Source organism: Rattus rattus, chromosome X (genome assembly GCF_011064425.1).
Source record: "Rattus rattus isolate New Zealand chromosome X, Rrattus_CSIRO_v1, whole genome shotgun sequence".
In the NCBI taxonomy this organism is placed as follows: Eukaryota; Metazoa; Chordata; class Mammalia; order Rodentia; family Muridae; genus Rattus; species Rattus rattus.
Genome location: NC_046172.1, coordinates 81,045,436 through 81,060,859, shown reverse-complemented (window position 1 = coordinate 81,060,859; position 15,424 = coordinate 81,045,436). Strand labels below are relative to the sequence as shown.

The window sequence follows — 15,424 nt, the reverse complement described above, 5'->3', positions numbered from 1 at the left end:
AAGAACCACTAAAGTGAAACCTTTTTTCTTCTGTGATAATTGATGAGAATTTGCTGAAGCTCAAGATTTTGCAGGAATAGATAAGCAGATTCTATATCATCTGTTCAACTATTTGATACTAAAAGATTTAGGAATATGGAAAATAATTTCCTACAATTATGTAGCCATTGATAATCTATTAGACTTTAATGGATAATTTTAATCCAACACAGAGATGATGTGGTTTAACTAAATGGGTCACAAAACAAAACTATAATTCATGAGTCTTGAAAGAAGATTCATAGGAATGGAGGTTTGTAAGATATAGAGGGGTAATAAGGCAGGTTAATAATATATTACATAAGCTTCAACATGCCTGCTCTGATATGAGCCGAACAAGGATGTACCACTGAGCATGCCAAACAGGACAGAGGAAAGCCTAATGGACCTCAACACTGCAAACACACAAAAAACTACATGTAACCAAAGAAAGTTGGAAGTTCAAGATGTAGTCTTCCTCAGAGAAGAACACAGCAATTATTTATCCAGTTCTAAAGAGTAAGCCTTGAAAACATACATACAGGTAATACATAGTCTAATCAGTTTATATCTGGGAATATATATGTATGTACAAATACACACACACACACACACACACACACACACACACACACACACCAATTAGGGGAAAAGCGACCATGAATTTGAAGGGGTGTGAATTGGCATTTGGGAGTTGTCTTAGGGTAACTATTGCTGCAATGAAACACCATGACCAAAGAAACTTGGAGAGGATAGGGTTTTTTTGGCTTATATTTCTATTCTGCTATTCATCTCCAAAGAATGGTAGGACAAAAATTCAAATAGGGCAGTATCCTGGAGGAAGGAACTGATATAGAGGCCATGGAGGGTTGCTGCTTACTGGCTTGCTGAACATGACTTGTTCAGTCTGAGTTCATATAGAACCCATGAAACACCAGCTCAGGGATGGCACCAGACTCAATGGGCTGACCTATCTTATCACTCACTAATTATGAAAGCTAGGTGGAACTTTTTTTTATTGGATATTTTTCACTTAAATTTCAAATGTTATTCCCCTTTCTGGGTTCCCTCCCAAACTGCCTATCCTATCCCCTTCCCCTTTTTTATATAAGAGTATTCCCCCTCCTCAAACACCCCTTCCCACCTCCCAACCCTGCTACATATGCAGCTGGAGACATGGGTCTGCCCATGTGTAGTTTTTCGGTAGTGGTTTAGTCCATGGGAGCTCTGGTTTGCTGGTATTTTTGTTATGGGGTTGGAAGCCCCTTCAGCTCCTTCAATCCTTTCTCTAACTCCTACAAGGGAGATCCCATTCTCAGTTAAATAGTTGGCTGCTAGCATTCACCTCTGTATTTTTCATACTCTGGCTGAAACTCTCAGGAGACAGCTATATCAGGCTCATGTCAGCATACACTTCTTTGCTTCATAAGTATTGTCTAGTTTTGGTACACACACATACACACACACACACACACACACACACACACACACACACACACACACACACACACACACACAGCTACATTATATCACATATATGGAATGGATCCCCAGGTGGGGCAGGCTCTGAATGGCCATTTTTGCAGTCTCTGCTCCAAAATTTGTCTCCATATATCCTCCGATAAATATTTTTATTTCCACTTTTAAGAAGGACTGAAGCATCCACACTTTGGTCGTTTTTCTTGAACTTCATAGCTTCATGTGGTCTATGTATTATATCTTGGGTATTTTGAGCTTTTGGGCTAATATCCACTTATCAGTGAGTAGATACCATGTGTATTTGTTTTCGGATTTTTTCCCCATCCTTTTGTCAATGAATTTCATGAAGACATTGTTTTAAAGGCAGAGTAGTACTCCATTGTGTAGATATACCACAGTTTCTGTACCCATTCCTCTGTTGAAGGGTATTTGGGCTCTTTCCAGCTTCTGGCTTTTATAAAGAAGGTTGCTATGAACATAATGGAACATTTGTCTTTGTTATATGTTAAAACATCATTTGGGTTTATGCCCAGGAATGGTATAGCTGGGTCCTCAGGTAGTTCAATGTCCAATTTTCTGAGGAACTTCCATACTGATTTCCAGAGTAGTTGTATCAGCTTGCAATGCTGGGAACAATGGACAAGTGTTCCTCTTTCTCCACATCCTTGCCAGCATATGTTGTCACCTGAGTTCTTGATCGTAGCCATTCTGACTTGTGTGAGGTGGAATCAAAGGGTTGTTTTGAAATGCATTTCCCTAATGGCTAAGGATGTTGAACATTTCTTTAGGTACTTCTTTGCCATTCCATATTCCTCAGCTGAGAATTATTTGTTTTGCTCTGTACCCCATTTTTAATAGGGTTATTTGGCTCTCTGGAGTCTAAATTCTTCAGTTCTTTGTGAATATTGGATATTAGCCCTCTATCAGATGTAGGATTGGTAAAGATCTTTTTCCATTCTGTTGTTGCCATTTGTCCTAATGACAGTGTCCTTTTCATTACAGAAGCTTTGCAGTCTAATGAGGTCTCATATGTCAATTCTTGATCTTAGGGAATAAGACAGTAATGTTTTGTTCAGGAAATTTTCCCCAGTGTCCATGTGTTCCAGGCTCTTCCTTACTTTTTCTGCTATTAGTTTGAGTATATCTGGTTTTATGAGGAGGTCCTTGATCCACTTGGACTTAAGCTTTTTACAGGGCAATAATAATGGATCAGTTTGCATTCGTCTAATGCTGACCTACAGTTGAACCAGCACCATTTGTTGAAAATGCTATCTTTTTTCCACTGGATGGTTTTAGCTCCTTTGACAAATATCAAATGACCATATGGGTGTGGGTTCATTTCTGGGTCTTCAATTCTTTTCCACTGATCTACCTGCCTGTCTCTGTACCAATACCATACAGTTTTTATCACTATTGCTCTGTAATACAGCTTGTGATCAGGGATGGTGATTCCCCCCAGAAGTTCTTTTATTGTTGGGTGTTTGTTATTCCAAATGAATTTGCAAATTGCTCTTCCTAACTCTATGAAGAATTGAGTTGGAATTTTGATGGGGATTGCATTGAATCTGTAGATTGCTTTTGGCAAAATGGACATTTTTACTCTATTAATCCTGCCAATCCCTGAGCATGGGCATCTTTCCATCTTCTGAGATCTTCAAATTCTTTCTTCAGAGACTCAAAGTTCTTGTCATACAGATCTTTCACTTGCTTGATTAGAGTCACATCAAGGTATTTTATGTTATCTTTGATTATTGTGAAGGGTATCATTTCCCTAATTTCTTTCTCAGTCTGTTTATCATTTGAGTAGTGGAAAGCCACTGATTGATTTCTTTGAGTTTAGTTTATACTCAGCCACTTTGCTGAAGTTGTTTATCAGGCTTGGTAGTTCTCTAGTAGATCTTTTGTGGTCACTTAATTCTACTATCATATCATCTGCTAATAGTAATATTTTGAATTCTTCCTTTCTAATTTGTATCCCTTTGACCTCCTTTGGTTGTCTGATTGCTCTCACTAGGACTTCAAGTGCTATATTGAATAAGTAGGGAAAGAGTGGGCTGTCTTGCCTAGTCCCTGGTTTTACTGAGATTGTTTCAAGATTCTCTCCATTTAATTTGATGTTGGCTACTGAATTCCTGACCTTTCCAAGACTTTTAACATTGAGCGGTATAGAATTTTGCAAATACTTTCTCAACCTCTAATGAGATGCTCATGTGGTTTTTATTTTCTTTGAGTTTATTTTCATAGAGAACTACTTTGATTGATTTCCCTACCTGCATCCCTAGGAAGAAAGCCACATGATCATGATAGACGATCATTTTGATTTGTTCTTGGATTCAGTTTGGGAGAATTTATTGAATATTGTTGCATTGATATTCATACAAGAAATTGGTCTGAAGTTCTCTTTCTTTGTTGGGTCTTCATGTAGTTTAGATATAAGCATAATTGTGGCTTCGTAGAAGGAATCGGGCAGTGTTCCTTCTGTTTCTTTTCTGTGGAAGAGTTTGGACAGTATTGGTATTAGGTCTTTTATAAAGGTCTAACATAATTCTGCACTAAACCCAACTGGTTCTGGGCTCTTTTTGGTTTGGAGACTTTTAAAAACTGCTTCTATTTCTTTAGGAATTATCCACTGTTTAGATTGTTTTTCTGATCCTGATTTAACTTTGGTGCCTGGTATCTGTCTAGAATATTGTCCATTTCCTCCAGATTTTCCAGTTTGATTGAATATAGGCTTTTATAGTAGGATCTGATGATTCTTTTGAATTTCCTCAGATTCTGTTGTTATGTCTCCCTTTTCATTTCTGATTTTGTTAATTTGGATACAGTCTCTGTGCCCTCTGGTTATTCTCGCTAAGGGTTTATCTACCTTGTTGATTTTCTCAAAGAATCAGCTCCTGATTTTGTTGATTCTCTGTATACTTCTTTTTGTTTCTGCTTGGTTGACTTCAGCCCTGAGTTTTATTATTTCGGGCTGTCTACTCCTCTTGGGTATATTTGTTTCTTTTTGTTCTATAGTATTTCAGTGTGCTTTTAGACTGCTAATGCATGCTCTCTCTTGTTTCTTTTTGGAGGCACTAAGTTTTCCTGCTTTCATTGTGTCCTATAAGTTTGGGTATGTTGTACCTTCATTTTCATTAATTTCTAAAAAGTCTTTAATTTCTTTTTTTATTTCTTCCTTGACCAAGTTATCATTGAGTACAACGTTTTTCAACTTCCATGTGGGCTTTCTGTCGTTTTTGTTGTTATTGAAGACCCGCCTTAGTTCGTGGTGATCTGATACTTGGGATTATTTCAGTAATCTTGTATCTGTTGAGGCCTCTTTTGTGATCCATTATATGAACAGTTTTGGACAAGATACCATGAGAACAAGTTTTATTCTTTTTATTAGGACTAAATGTTCTATAGATATCTGTTAAATCTGTTTGGTTCATAACTTCTGTTAGTTTTACTGTGTTTGTTTAGTTTCTGTTTCCATGATCTATCCACTGATGAGCATGGTATGTTGAAATCTCCCATTATTTTTGTGTGAGGTACAATATATGCTTTGCACTTTAGTAAGGTTTCCTTTATTTATGTAGGTGCCTTTGCATTTGGAGCATAGATATTCAGGATTGAGAATCTTGATGAATTTTTCCTTTGATTAATTCAAAATAACCTTCCTTAACTTTTTTGGTAACAATTGGTTGAAGTCAATTTTATTCGATATTAGAATGGCCACTTCAGCTTGTCTCTTGGCACCATTTACTTGGAAAATTGTTTTCTAGCCTTTTACACCGAGGGAGTGACTGTCTTTGTCACTAAGGTGTGTTTCCTATATGCAGGAAAATGCTGGCTCCTTACTTATCTGGTCTGTTAGTTTATCTCTTTTTATTGGGAACTGAGGCCATAGATGTTAAGAGATATTAAGAAATAGTGATTGTTGTTTCCTGCTATTTTTATTGTGAGAGGTAGAATTATGTATGTTTGTCTCTCTTCTTTTGGTTTTATTGCAAGGAGATTAATTTCTTGCTTTTTCTAGGATGTAGTTACAGTCCTTGTGCTGGAGTTTTTCATTTATTACCCTTTGTAGAGCTGGATTTATGGAAAGACATTGTGAAAATTTGGTTTTGTCATGTAATACCTTGACCTTTCCATCTATGTTAATTGAGAGTTTTGCTGGATATAGTAGCCTGGGCTGGAACTTGTGTTCTCTTAGGGTCTGTATGACATCTGCCTAGGATTTTCTGGCTCTCATAGTCTCTGGTAAGGAGTCTGGTGTAATTCTGAGAGGTCTGCATTTATATGTTACTTGACTTTTTTCCCTTATTGCTTTTAATATTATTTCTTTGTTTTATGCATTTGATGTTTTGACTGTTATGTGACAGGAGGAATTTATTTTCTGGCCCAATATATTTGGGGTTCTGTAGGCTTGTTGTTTGTTTACAGGCATCTATTTCTTTAAGTTAGGGAAGTTTTCTTCTATAATTTTGTTGAAGATATTTTCTGGCCCTTTAAGTTGATAGTCTTATTTTTTTTTCTATACCTATTACCTTTAGATTTGTTCTCTCAGGATATCCTAGATTTCCTGGATATTTTGGGTTATGAGCTTTTTGCATTTTACATTTTTTGACAGTTGTGTCAATGTTTCCTATGGTATCTTTTACCCTTGAGATTCTCTTTTCTATCTCTTGTATTCCTTTGGTAATACTTGCATCTATGACTCCTGATCTCTTCCCTAGGATTTCTATCCCCAGGATTGTTACCCTTTGTGATTTCTTTATTGTTTTTATTTCCATTTTAAATCCTGGATGGTTTTGCTCAATTCCTTTCCCTGTTTAGTTGTGTTTTCCTGTAATACTTTAAGGGCTTTTTGCTTCCTCTTTAAGTTCTACTTGTTTACCTGTAGTTCATCAAGTGAGTTTTTTTGTTTGTTTGTTTTTGTTTTATTTTTTGTCCTTCTTAAATTCCTCTATATCATCATGAGATGTGATTTTTAAATCTAAATCTTGTTTTTCTGGTGTGTTTGGATATCCACCATTTGCTTTGTTGGAAAAACTGGGCGCTGATAATGCCAAGTAGTCTTGGTTTCTGTTGCTTAGTTTCCTTTTTTTTTTTTTTTGTTTGTTTTTTTCAGAGCTGGGGATCGAACCCAGGGCCTTGCGCTTCCTTGTCAAGCGCTCTACCACTGAGCTAAATCCCCAACCCCTGTTGCTTAGTTTCCTATGCTTGCCTCTGGCCATCAGGTTGTCTCTGGTGTTAGTTTGTCTTACTGTCTCTGACAGTGGCTTGACCCTCCTCTATTCCTGTGTTTCAGCAGGCCTGTAGACCTCTTTTCTTTCACTGATCTAAGTCTGAGCTAAGCACAGAGAGCTGTGGGACTGGTTCAGCTCTGGGAGGAGGCAGAAACCAGAAGGGTCCTCCAATATTTTGTAATTATATTTCAAATGTTATCCCCTTTCTTTGTTTCCTGTCCATAAATATTCTATCCCACTCCCTCCCCCTTCTTCTATGAATGTGTTCCCCCATACTACCACGCACCCTTTCCAACCTCCCTGCCCTGACATTCCCTTACAATGGGGAATACAACCATGGCAGGACCAAGGGCTTCTTCACTCATTGGTGTCCAACAAGGCCATCTGGAGCCATGGGTCTGTCCATGTGTAGTCTTAGAATAGTGGTTTAGTTGCTGGGAACTCTGGTCGGTTGGTATTGTTGTTCTTATGGAGTTGTAAGCCCCCTTAGTTACTTCAATCCTTTCTCTAACTCCTCCAATGGTAATCCCATTCTCAGTTCAATGGTTGGCTGCAAGCATTCACCTCTATATTTGTCAGGCTCTGGCTGAACCTCTCAGGAGTCAGCTATATCAGGCTTCTCTGTCAACATGTACTTCTTGGCATCAGCAATATTGTCCAGATTTGGTGGCTGTATTTATACAGCCTGGATTTCCAGGTAGGGCAGGCTCTGAATGGCCATTCTTTTCATCTGTGTTCCAAACTATTTCTCCATATCTTCTCCCTCCTATGAATATTTTTGTTCCCCCTTTTAAGAAGGACTGAAACATCTGCACTTTGGTCTTCCATCTTCTTGAGCTTCATGGGGTCTGTGGTTTGTATCTTGAGTAATTCGAGTTTTTGGGCTAATCCATTTATCAGTGAGTACATCCCATTTGTTTTTGTTGCTGCTGCTGTTGTTGTTGTTGTTGTTGCTTTACCTCACTCAGGATGATGTTTTCTAGTTCATTCCATTTGCCTATGAATTTCATGAAGTCACTGTTTTTAATAGCTGAGTATTACCCCATTGTGTAGATGTACCACATTTTCTGTATCCATTCCTCTGGTGAAGGGCATCTGGGTTCTTTCCAGCTTCTGACTATTATAAATAAGGCTGCTATGAACATAGGGAGCAGGTGTCTTTGTTGTATGTTGGAGGCATCTTTTGGGATATATGCCCAAGAGAGGTATAGCTGGGTCCTCAGGTAGTACAATGTCCAATTTTCTGAGGAATCTCCAGACAGAATTCCAGAGTGGTGGATCTTATGGAACCATTTGCTCAATTGAGTTTCCCTCCTTACAGATAACTCTAGCTAATGTCAAGTTGACATAAAACTATGCATCCCAGGACAGTTTGGAGAGGAGAAGGGAGTTATATGAATAAATTGCTACTTTCAAAAGTTAAAAAAAGTATTAAGCATATGAAAATAATTCATCACATGCATATATAAAATAGTCAAATAATAAATTATCAATAAAATGATAAGAAGGAATATGGAAATTAACTTATTTGTACACCTAATGTTCTAGGAAAACAAAAAAAGAATCATGCCTCAAATCAGTAGACAGAAAATTATCAAAATCCGCATAGAAATTGATGAAATAGAACTGTTACAAAGTATAAATATTACTTTTAATTCCCAGTTGCAATTGTCATCTTGGGGGCTTACTTCTGAATAAACTGAATCTTTCTAATTCTTTCTGAACTCTGGTTAGTTGTTTCAACCCTGTTCTGGCTCAAAACTCTTCTCCAAGCTGGTTGGTTCAAACTGTCTTCTCTGGATTTCTCACTGAATTGTTCAGCTTAAGGAAAAAATCCTGCCTCTGAATTCCACAAACTGAAACACACTAACTACACAAATTAAATGGAACTGAATGGAACTACTGGAATTCAACTGAACTCAACTGCATTCAACTGAACTGCAGTGAAATGAATCCAACTGAACTGCACTCACTGAATTGCCCTTGCACTCCTGATTCGAACTGTGCTGATTACTGATGCACATGAGAAGGTGCTTGCAGCTAGCCATAAGACTGAGCAGGTACGGAAGAGTAGGTGTGTGTGAATGGAGGAGTTAGAGAAAAGAATGAAGGAGCTGAACAGGTATGCAACCCCACAGGAGGAAGAACATCAACCAACCATACTCCCCAGAGCTCCCAGGGACTAAACCACCAACAAAAGAATACACATGGAGAGATACATGGCTTCAGCCATATATGTAACAGAGCATGGCATTGTGTGGCAACAATAGGAGGAGAAGCTCTTGGTCCTGACAAGGCTTGATCCCTCAGTGTAGGGGAATGTTGAGGTAGGAGTGGGTGGGTGAGAGGGAAAGCACTCATCATAGAAGCAGGGGAGGAGGTATGGGAGAGGGGGGAACCTAGAAATGGGATAACATTTGAAATGTAAATATATAAAATATCCAATAATAAAAGAAAAAAAACTTCAGTATCCTGTCTTTCCTATCTGTTCTCATGTGAGTTAGGTATATCCTATCTATCTCTGACTCATTGTGTCAAATTTTTCTATGACTTGCCACTTTGTCCTTCAATTAGAAGTCATTGTTTGGAATTAAAGGTGTGTCCTTCTAGCCAGTTTACACAGACCTAGAAGGTCTTTGAATGTGATCTCTTGCCAAAGAAGCCATGTTGCTGCATTCAAATTCATGTACATATTCCACCTTTATGTCTAAGCTAAAAAGTTATACACAGCTTGACTTTTATAACAGAAACAATTATCAATCCCACAAACTTAACAGTCACAATGTCCTAATGAAGATCCAGTGATTAGATAATCCTTCATAACTATAGTCCTGATTGTGCCTTTCATGCAGAAGCTTCTCTTATTGGATAAGATCTTTATCAAGTTTGATGCAACCCATAGTCTCTCATCACCTGTGGAAATATAGACAAAGTCTTTTCCCCAATATAACATTTTCTGACTTCTATTCTGATGTTAAATCAACTTTAAAATATACAGATTGATCTAACTCAGCAGTTCTTTTTTTCTACAATTCAATGTCTTTCAACTAATACAGGGAGTCGATGAAATGATATTTTCATTGGGAAGATAAACAAGACTGGCAAAATCTTACCTGAATTAACCAAAAGAAAGAGAGAGGACCCTAAATTGAACAAACCAGAGATGAAAAGAGAGTCATTTTAAAGATAAGCTGTGGTTCAGAACAGTGTAAGGACATACCTTAAAAATTTATGACACTAAACCAGAAAACATAAAAGAAAGAGATGAATTTCTAGATTTATATGCTAAGGCAGAAACTATATTAAGATAAAATAAATAATTCAAACAGACCCATAGCCATTAAGGAGAATAAAATGATAAAATATCTTCTAATTATAAAAACCTTAAAGGAAAACTAATACCAATACAACTACAATTTTTCCATACACAAAAATTTCAGTAGCTTTCCTACATACCAATGACAATAATCCTTTAAAAGAAGTCAGGGGACCAATCTTATTCAAAATAGACATAAAAATAAAATACCTGGGAATAAACATAATCAAAATTATAGAAGATTAATGTACTGAAAATTTGTGACACTAAAGAAATAAATTGAGGAAGACACAAAAAGATGCAAAGACATCTCTTTCTCATGGACTGGAAGAGTTTATGTTGAGATCCCACCAAAAAAAAATAGACTACATATTCTATTCAATTCCATTCCAAATTCCAGGGTCTTTCTTCATAGCAAGAAAAGTAATAATTACATGATTTATATAAAAGACACAGGAAGACAAAGGTAGCCAAAGAAGCCATAAACAAAAACTACCACAGGAAGTATCACCATACCTAATTCTAAAGTACACTGCAGAATCATAGTAATAAAAACAGAATGGCAAATGATACTTGCATAAAAACACAGTCTAACAAAATAAAATAGAGGACCAAGACACAAATTTACATACTCTTTGTTACCTTCTTTTAGCCATAGTTGTTAAAAATAAGCATTGGAGAAAAACATCAACAACAAATGTTGTGCTGGAAAACCTAGATTTCAATATGTCGAAAATGAACCTAACTAAGTCTTTATCTCCCACTATGTACAAAACTGAATCTGTATGTATCAAGAACTTCAGTATCAAATCTAATACTATGACATGGCTAGAGGAAAAATTAAGGTAGGGTATCTGCTTCAACAGACAGGTGTAGGTAAGGACTACATAAATAAGAATGTTATAGCACAAAAAATAAAAGCAACCATAAAAATGGTATTTCATACATTAAAAAGCTTTTGTACAACAAAGAACAAATTCAGGAAATAAGCAACTCACTTAGGGAAGAAACTTTTTCCCAATTATATAGCTGAGAGGGAATTAGTGGCTAGAATATTCAAAAAAAATCTTGAAGAATTAAACATTAAGAAAACAACCTGAATTACAAATCGGCTGTGAAATTTGAGAAATATGAATGGCCACTAAACACTTACTCATATATTCAAAATAAATAAATCTTTTTAAAAAGATGTTCAACATCTTTACGCATTGGGGAAATATAGCTTAAAATGCACAGTCAGGATGACAATCATCAAGAGTAACAATTGACAACATGTACTGTTGTGAATTTGGCAAAAAGGATCTTCTGGCTTTCTGGTGTAATTCTTATAGGTTTGCCTTTATATGTCACTTGGCCTTTTTCCCTTACTGCTTTTAATATTCTTTCTTTGTTTTGTGCATTTGCTGTTTTAACTATTATGTGACAGGAGGAATTTCTCTTCTGCTCCAATCTATTTGGAATTCTCTAGGCTTCTTGTATGTTTATGGGCATCTCTTTCTTTAGGTTAGGGAAGTTTTCTTGAAGTTTTGTTGAATATATTTACTGGCCCCTTAAGTTGGGAGTCTTCACTCTCTTCTATACCTATTACCCTTAGGTTTGATCTTCTTAATGTGTCCTGAATTTCCTGTATGTTTTGGGCTAGGAGCTTTTTGTGTTTTACATTAATTTTGACAGTTGTGTTGATGATTTCTATGCTATCTTCTGCCCCTGAGAGTATCTCTTCTATCTCTTGTATTCTCTTGGTGATGCTTGTGTCTATGGCTCCTTGTCTCTTCCTTTGGTTTTCTATATCCAGGGTTGTGTTCCTTTGTGCTTTCTTTATTGCTTCTATTTCCATTTTCAATTCCTTCACCTGTTTGGTTGTGTTTTCCTGTAATTCTTTCAGTAATTTTTGTGTTTCTATCTGTTTACTTGTGCTTTCCTGTATTTCTCTAAGGGAGTTCTTTATGTCTTTCTTAAAGTCCTCCATCATTATCTAAAAATGTGATTTCAAATCTAAATCTTGCTTTTCTGGTGTGTTTGGACATCCAGTATTTTCTTTGGTGGGATAACTGGGCTCTGATGATGCCAAGTAGTCTTGATTTCTGTTGATTAGTTTCCTGCACTTGCCTCTAGCCATTGGGTTGTCTCTGGTGTTTGCTTATCTTGCTGTTTCTAGGAGTGATTTGGCCCTGCTGCCGGCCTCTGTGTCAGCACGCCTGTAGAACTGCTTTCCTGTTTTCTTTCAGCCTTTCCTGAGAACAGGTGCTTTGCTCTCAGCTGCAGTCGCACTCCTGGAGACTTTCTTCCAGCTCTAGGCACAGGCAGGAATCAAAGGGTCCTGCCCCTGATTGCTTGTGTAGGTCCTTGCTCCCAGCGGGCACAGTTGGCACTATGCAATTCCCCCTTGGGTCTCACTGTGGGCAGAGGGTATTCTCCTCTGACTTCTCAGGAGTATCCACACTTCTGAGGGTCCAGCTCTCTCTCCCTTGGGGTTTCGGTGCAGGGAGCTGTTTGGCAGGCTCAGTTTCATCCTGGGCACAGACCAGAATTGTAGGTACCCGTGGCTGTCTGTTCCTATATCCTTCTATCCAGAAGCACTGTGCAGTTTCCCCTTGGACCAGGGATGTGGGCAGAGGTGTGCAGAGGTGGCAGTCTGTCCTGCGGCCTCTGGATATCTGTACTCCTGGGTGGTCCTCTCTCTTTCCCACAAGATTTGGGTGCAGGGAACTCTCATTGATGTTTTATACCTTGCATTTATATTAAATGTTTATGCACAAATGAAAACAGAAAAGCTGCTAACACCTGATTTTTGTTCCTTATTTTTCCACTTGCAATTATAAATTTGGTACCTTTTAACCCCATGAAAACTTATCTAATATTCATAACTATTGATAACAGAAAGAAGAGGAATAGAAAGAAGGGGAATTTCTTAGTTATTGTTGGTATGTATGTGAATTTCATATCACATACCCCAATTCCACTCAACTCCTCCACCCTCATAACTGCTCTCTTACTATACTGCCTCCCCCCAAACATAAAAAAAAAATCTCATTGTGGAAGCTTTAGTCTATCACAGTTTGTCTTACAGCATACCCTTTTGTATACTCTTCTTTGCTTCCTAATGCTTATTGCAAGGGCTTGGTTGTCTTTTACTGGGCCTCTGGCTTCTGCTACTTTATCAATACTGCTAGAGTTTTAGAACTCACTGGAACTCCTCTCAGATATCCTGTTTTTGTGCTATGTTATGGAGATCATGTAGTTTTCGATCTGTAGGACTGGCCCCTTCATACACCCCAGCAGTTCATCAGTGGTGTATATGATGAGGGTGGGCCAATTCAAAGCCCTGGAGAAATTCCTGAGATGTTAATTGAGATGGTCAAATTTCTGTCTTGCCTGTCCTGTCAGGACCAGCTCACCAGCAACCCCTGCATTCAGGGCTAGCTCTACCTTCATTGCCTGGCTCGGTCAGGGCCCAAGAATGTTGCTGTCTGAGAAGCATGGCCAGTTGCCCGACTCTCATGAGTCCGGGGACAGCAGTTCTGCCTGTCACAGATGGTGAGGGACAAGAGATGGGAGGAAGGCACTCTCCCTTTTCCATGCCACTACCTAGCAGACATAGGCCGAGCTAAGGGCAAGGTCAGTTCTCCCAGGATGCCAAATCGAGGAGTGGGGTCAGTTCGGTATAGCCCTCAGACATCATGTTCCCGCATGTCAGTCCACACCAGGGTTGTCCACCTGGCCTTTGGTAATAACAGATCCCTCTTGCTGCAATGTCATAGACCCAGGTGTGGCCTATAGTAGTAGCACAGGCCAAGACCCCACCATGATCCCAGGTGGCATCACTGGTTACTCACATCAGGCTCTTAACTACCTTCGAGACTTCAGTTCTGCCTTGTTTTATTTTATGCATATCCTTCTGTTTCTCTTTCCTTTTCATTTCTCCACCATTCACTTGCTTCTCTTAGGGATGTCCAGGGTCTCTGAATGTCTTGAGCTGCCTTAGGAGTAGTCTCAGGAATGCTATGCTTCACTCATGCATTATGGTGCTAAGCAAGGGTCATCTTGAACATGGTCTGCCCTTTACCCCAGGCCTGCATAACAGGTGGCTATCTCAGTCTAGCTCCCTGTCCAGGCTGGTGCAGATGTCCCTGTGCTGGCCTGGTGGCTATCTGGGTTTCACTCTTAGTCCATCCTGTTGGAGTGTCCCTTTGCAAGGGCTTTCTGTATCAGACTTCCAGACCTGTGGGACATGAGACTGGTAGCTATATTAGGCTAGCTCCATGTCTGGGACTCCTGGAGCCGGATTGGTGGTAATTTCACCTCTCTTTCTTTTCTTTCCATTTCTTTCTTTTTTTTTTGAAGAATGTTATGTTACTAATAATTCAGATGTTCATAAGTCAGAACACTGAACTTAGACATCACTTCTCTCCTCTCTGCCACCTATGATGCACATGTGGCACAGCAGACACACCTACAAAGCCTCTAGGGGCAGGGAAAAAATGGTTTTGTTTTGTTTGGTTTGTTTGCTTGCTTTGTTTTTGCTGTTGTTGCTGTTGTTTGCTTGTTTTGTTTCAGTTTGTTTTGTTTTGCTTTGTTTGTTATATCGATTCATTTTGTTTGTTTGTTTTGAGAATGACATGTTCTCCTATATAGTGAACTTTTTTTTAAAAAAAAAATTTAATCTTTTGTTTTACACTCCAAGTTTTATCCCCCTCCAGGTTCACTCTCTGACTGTTCCACATTCTATATCACCTCCCCTGCCTTGTCTCCATGAGGAGGTCCCAACCCACCTCACACACTCCATCCCACAAAACCTCTCCACTCCCTGGAGCCTCTAGTCTCTTGAGGGTTAGGTGCATCTTCTCTGCCTGAATGCAGACCCAGCAGTACTCTGCTATATATGTGTTGAGGGCCTCATCTCAGCTGCTATATGCTGACTGGTTCGTGACCCAGTGTCTGAGAGATCTATCAGGTCCAGGTTAATTGAGACTGCTGGTCCTCCTACAGTGTTGCCCTCCTCCCCAGCTTCTTCCTGTTTTTCCCTAATTCAACCACAGGAGTCAGGAGCAGCTGTCTATTGATTGGGTATAAATATCTGCATCTGAGTCTTTCAGCTGCTTGTTGGGTCTTACAGAGGGCAGTCATCATAGGCCCTTTTTGTGAGCACTCCATAGCCTCAGTAATAGTGTCAGGCCTTGGGACCTCTTCGTGAGCTGGATCCTACTTTGGGCCTGTCTCTGGACTTCCTTTTCCTCAGGCTCTTCTCCAATTTTGTCCCTGTAGTTCTTTCAGACAATAACAATTATGGGTCAGATTTTTTGACTGTGGGATGGCAACCCTCTCTCTCACTTGATACCCTGTCTTTCTTCTGGAGGTAGACTCTACAAGTTTCCTCTCC

At 38.8% G+C, this 15,424-nt stretch overlaps 1 non-coding gene across 1 annotated transcript; it reads right to left on the bottom strand.

Annotated features, from left to right (window-relative positions):
• Nucleotides 1-14,388: 14,388 nt before the first annotated feature.
• On the bottom strand, nucleotides 14,389-14,519 carry LOC116889507. Its single transcript, XR_004386453.1, has one exon. It is a non-coding gene; the product is annotated as a small nucleolar RNA SNORA17 (small nucleolar RNA).
• Between the last annotated feature and the right edge of the window lie 905 nt (nucleotides 14,520-15,424).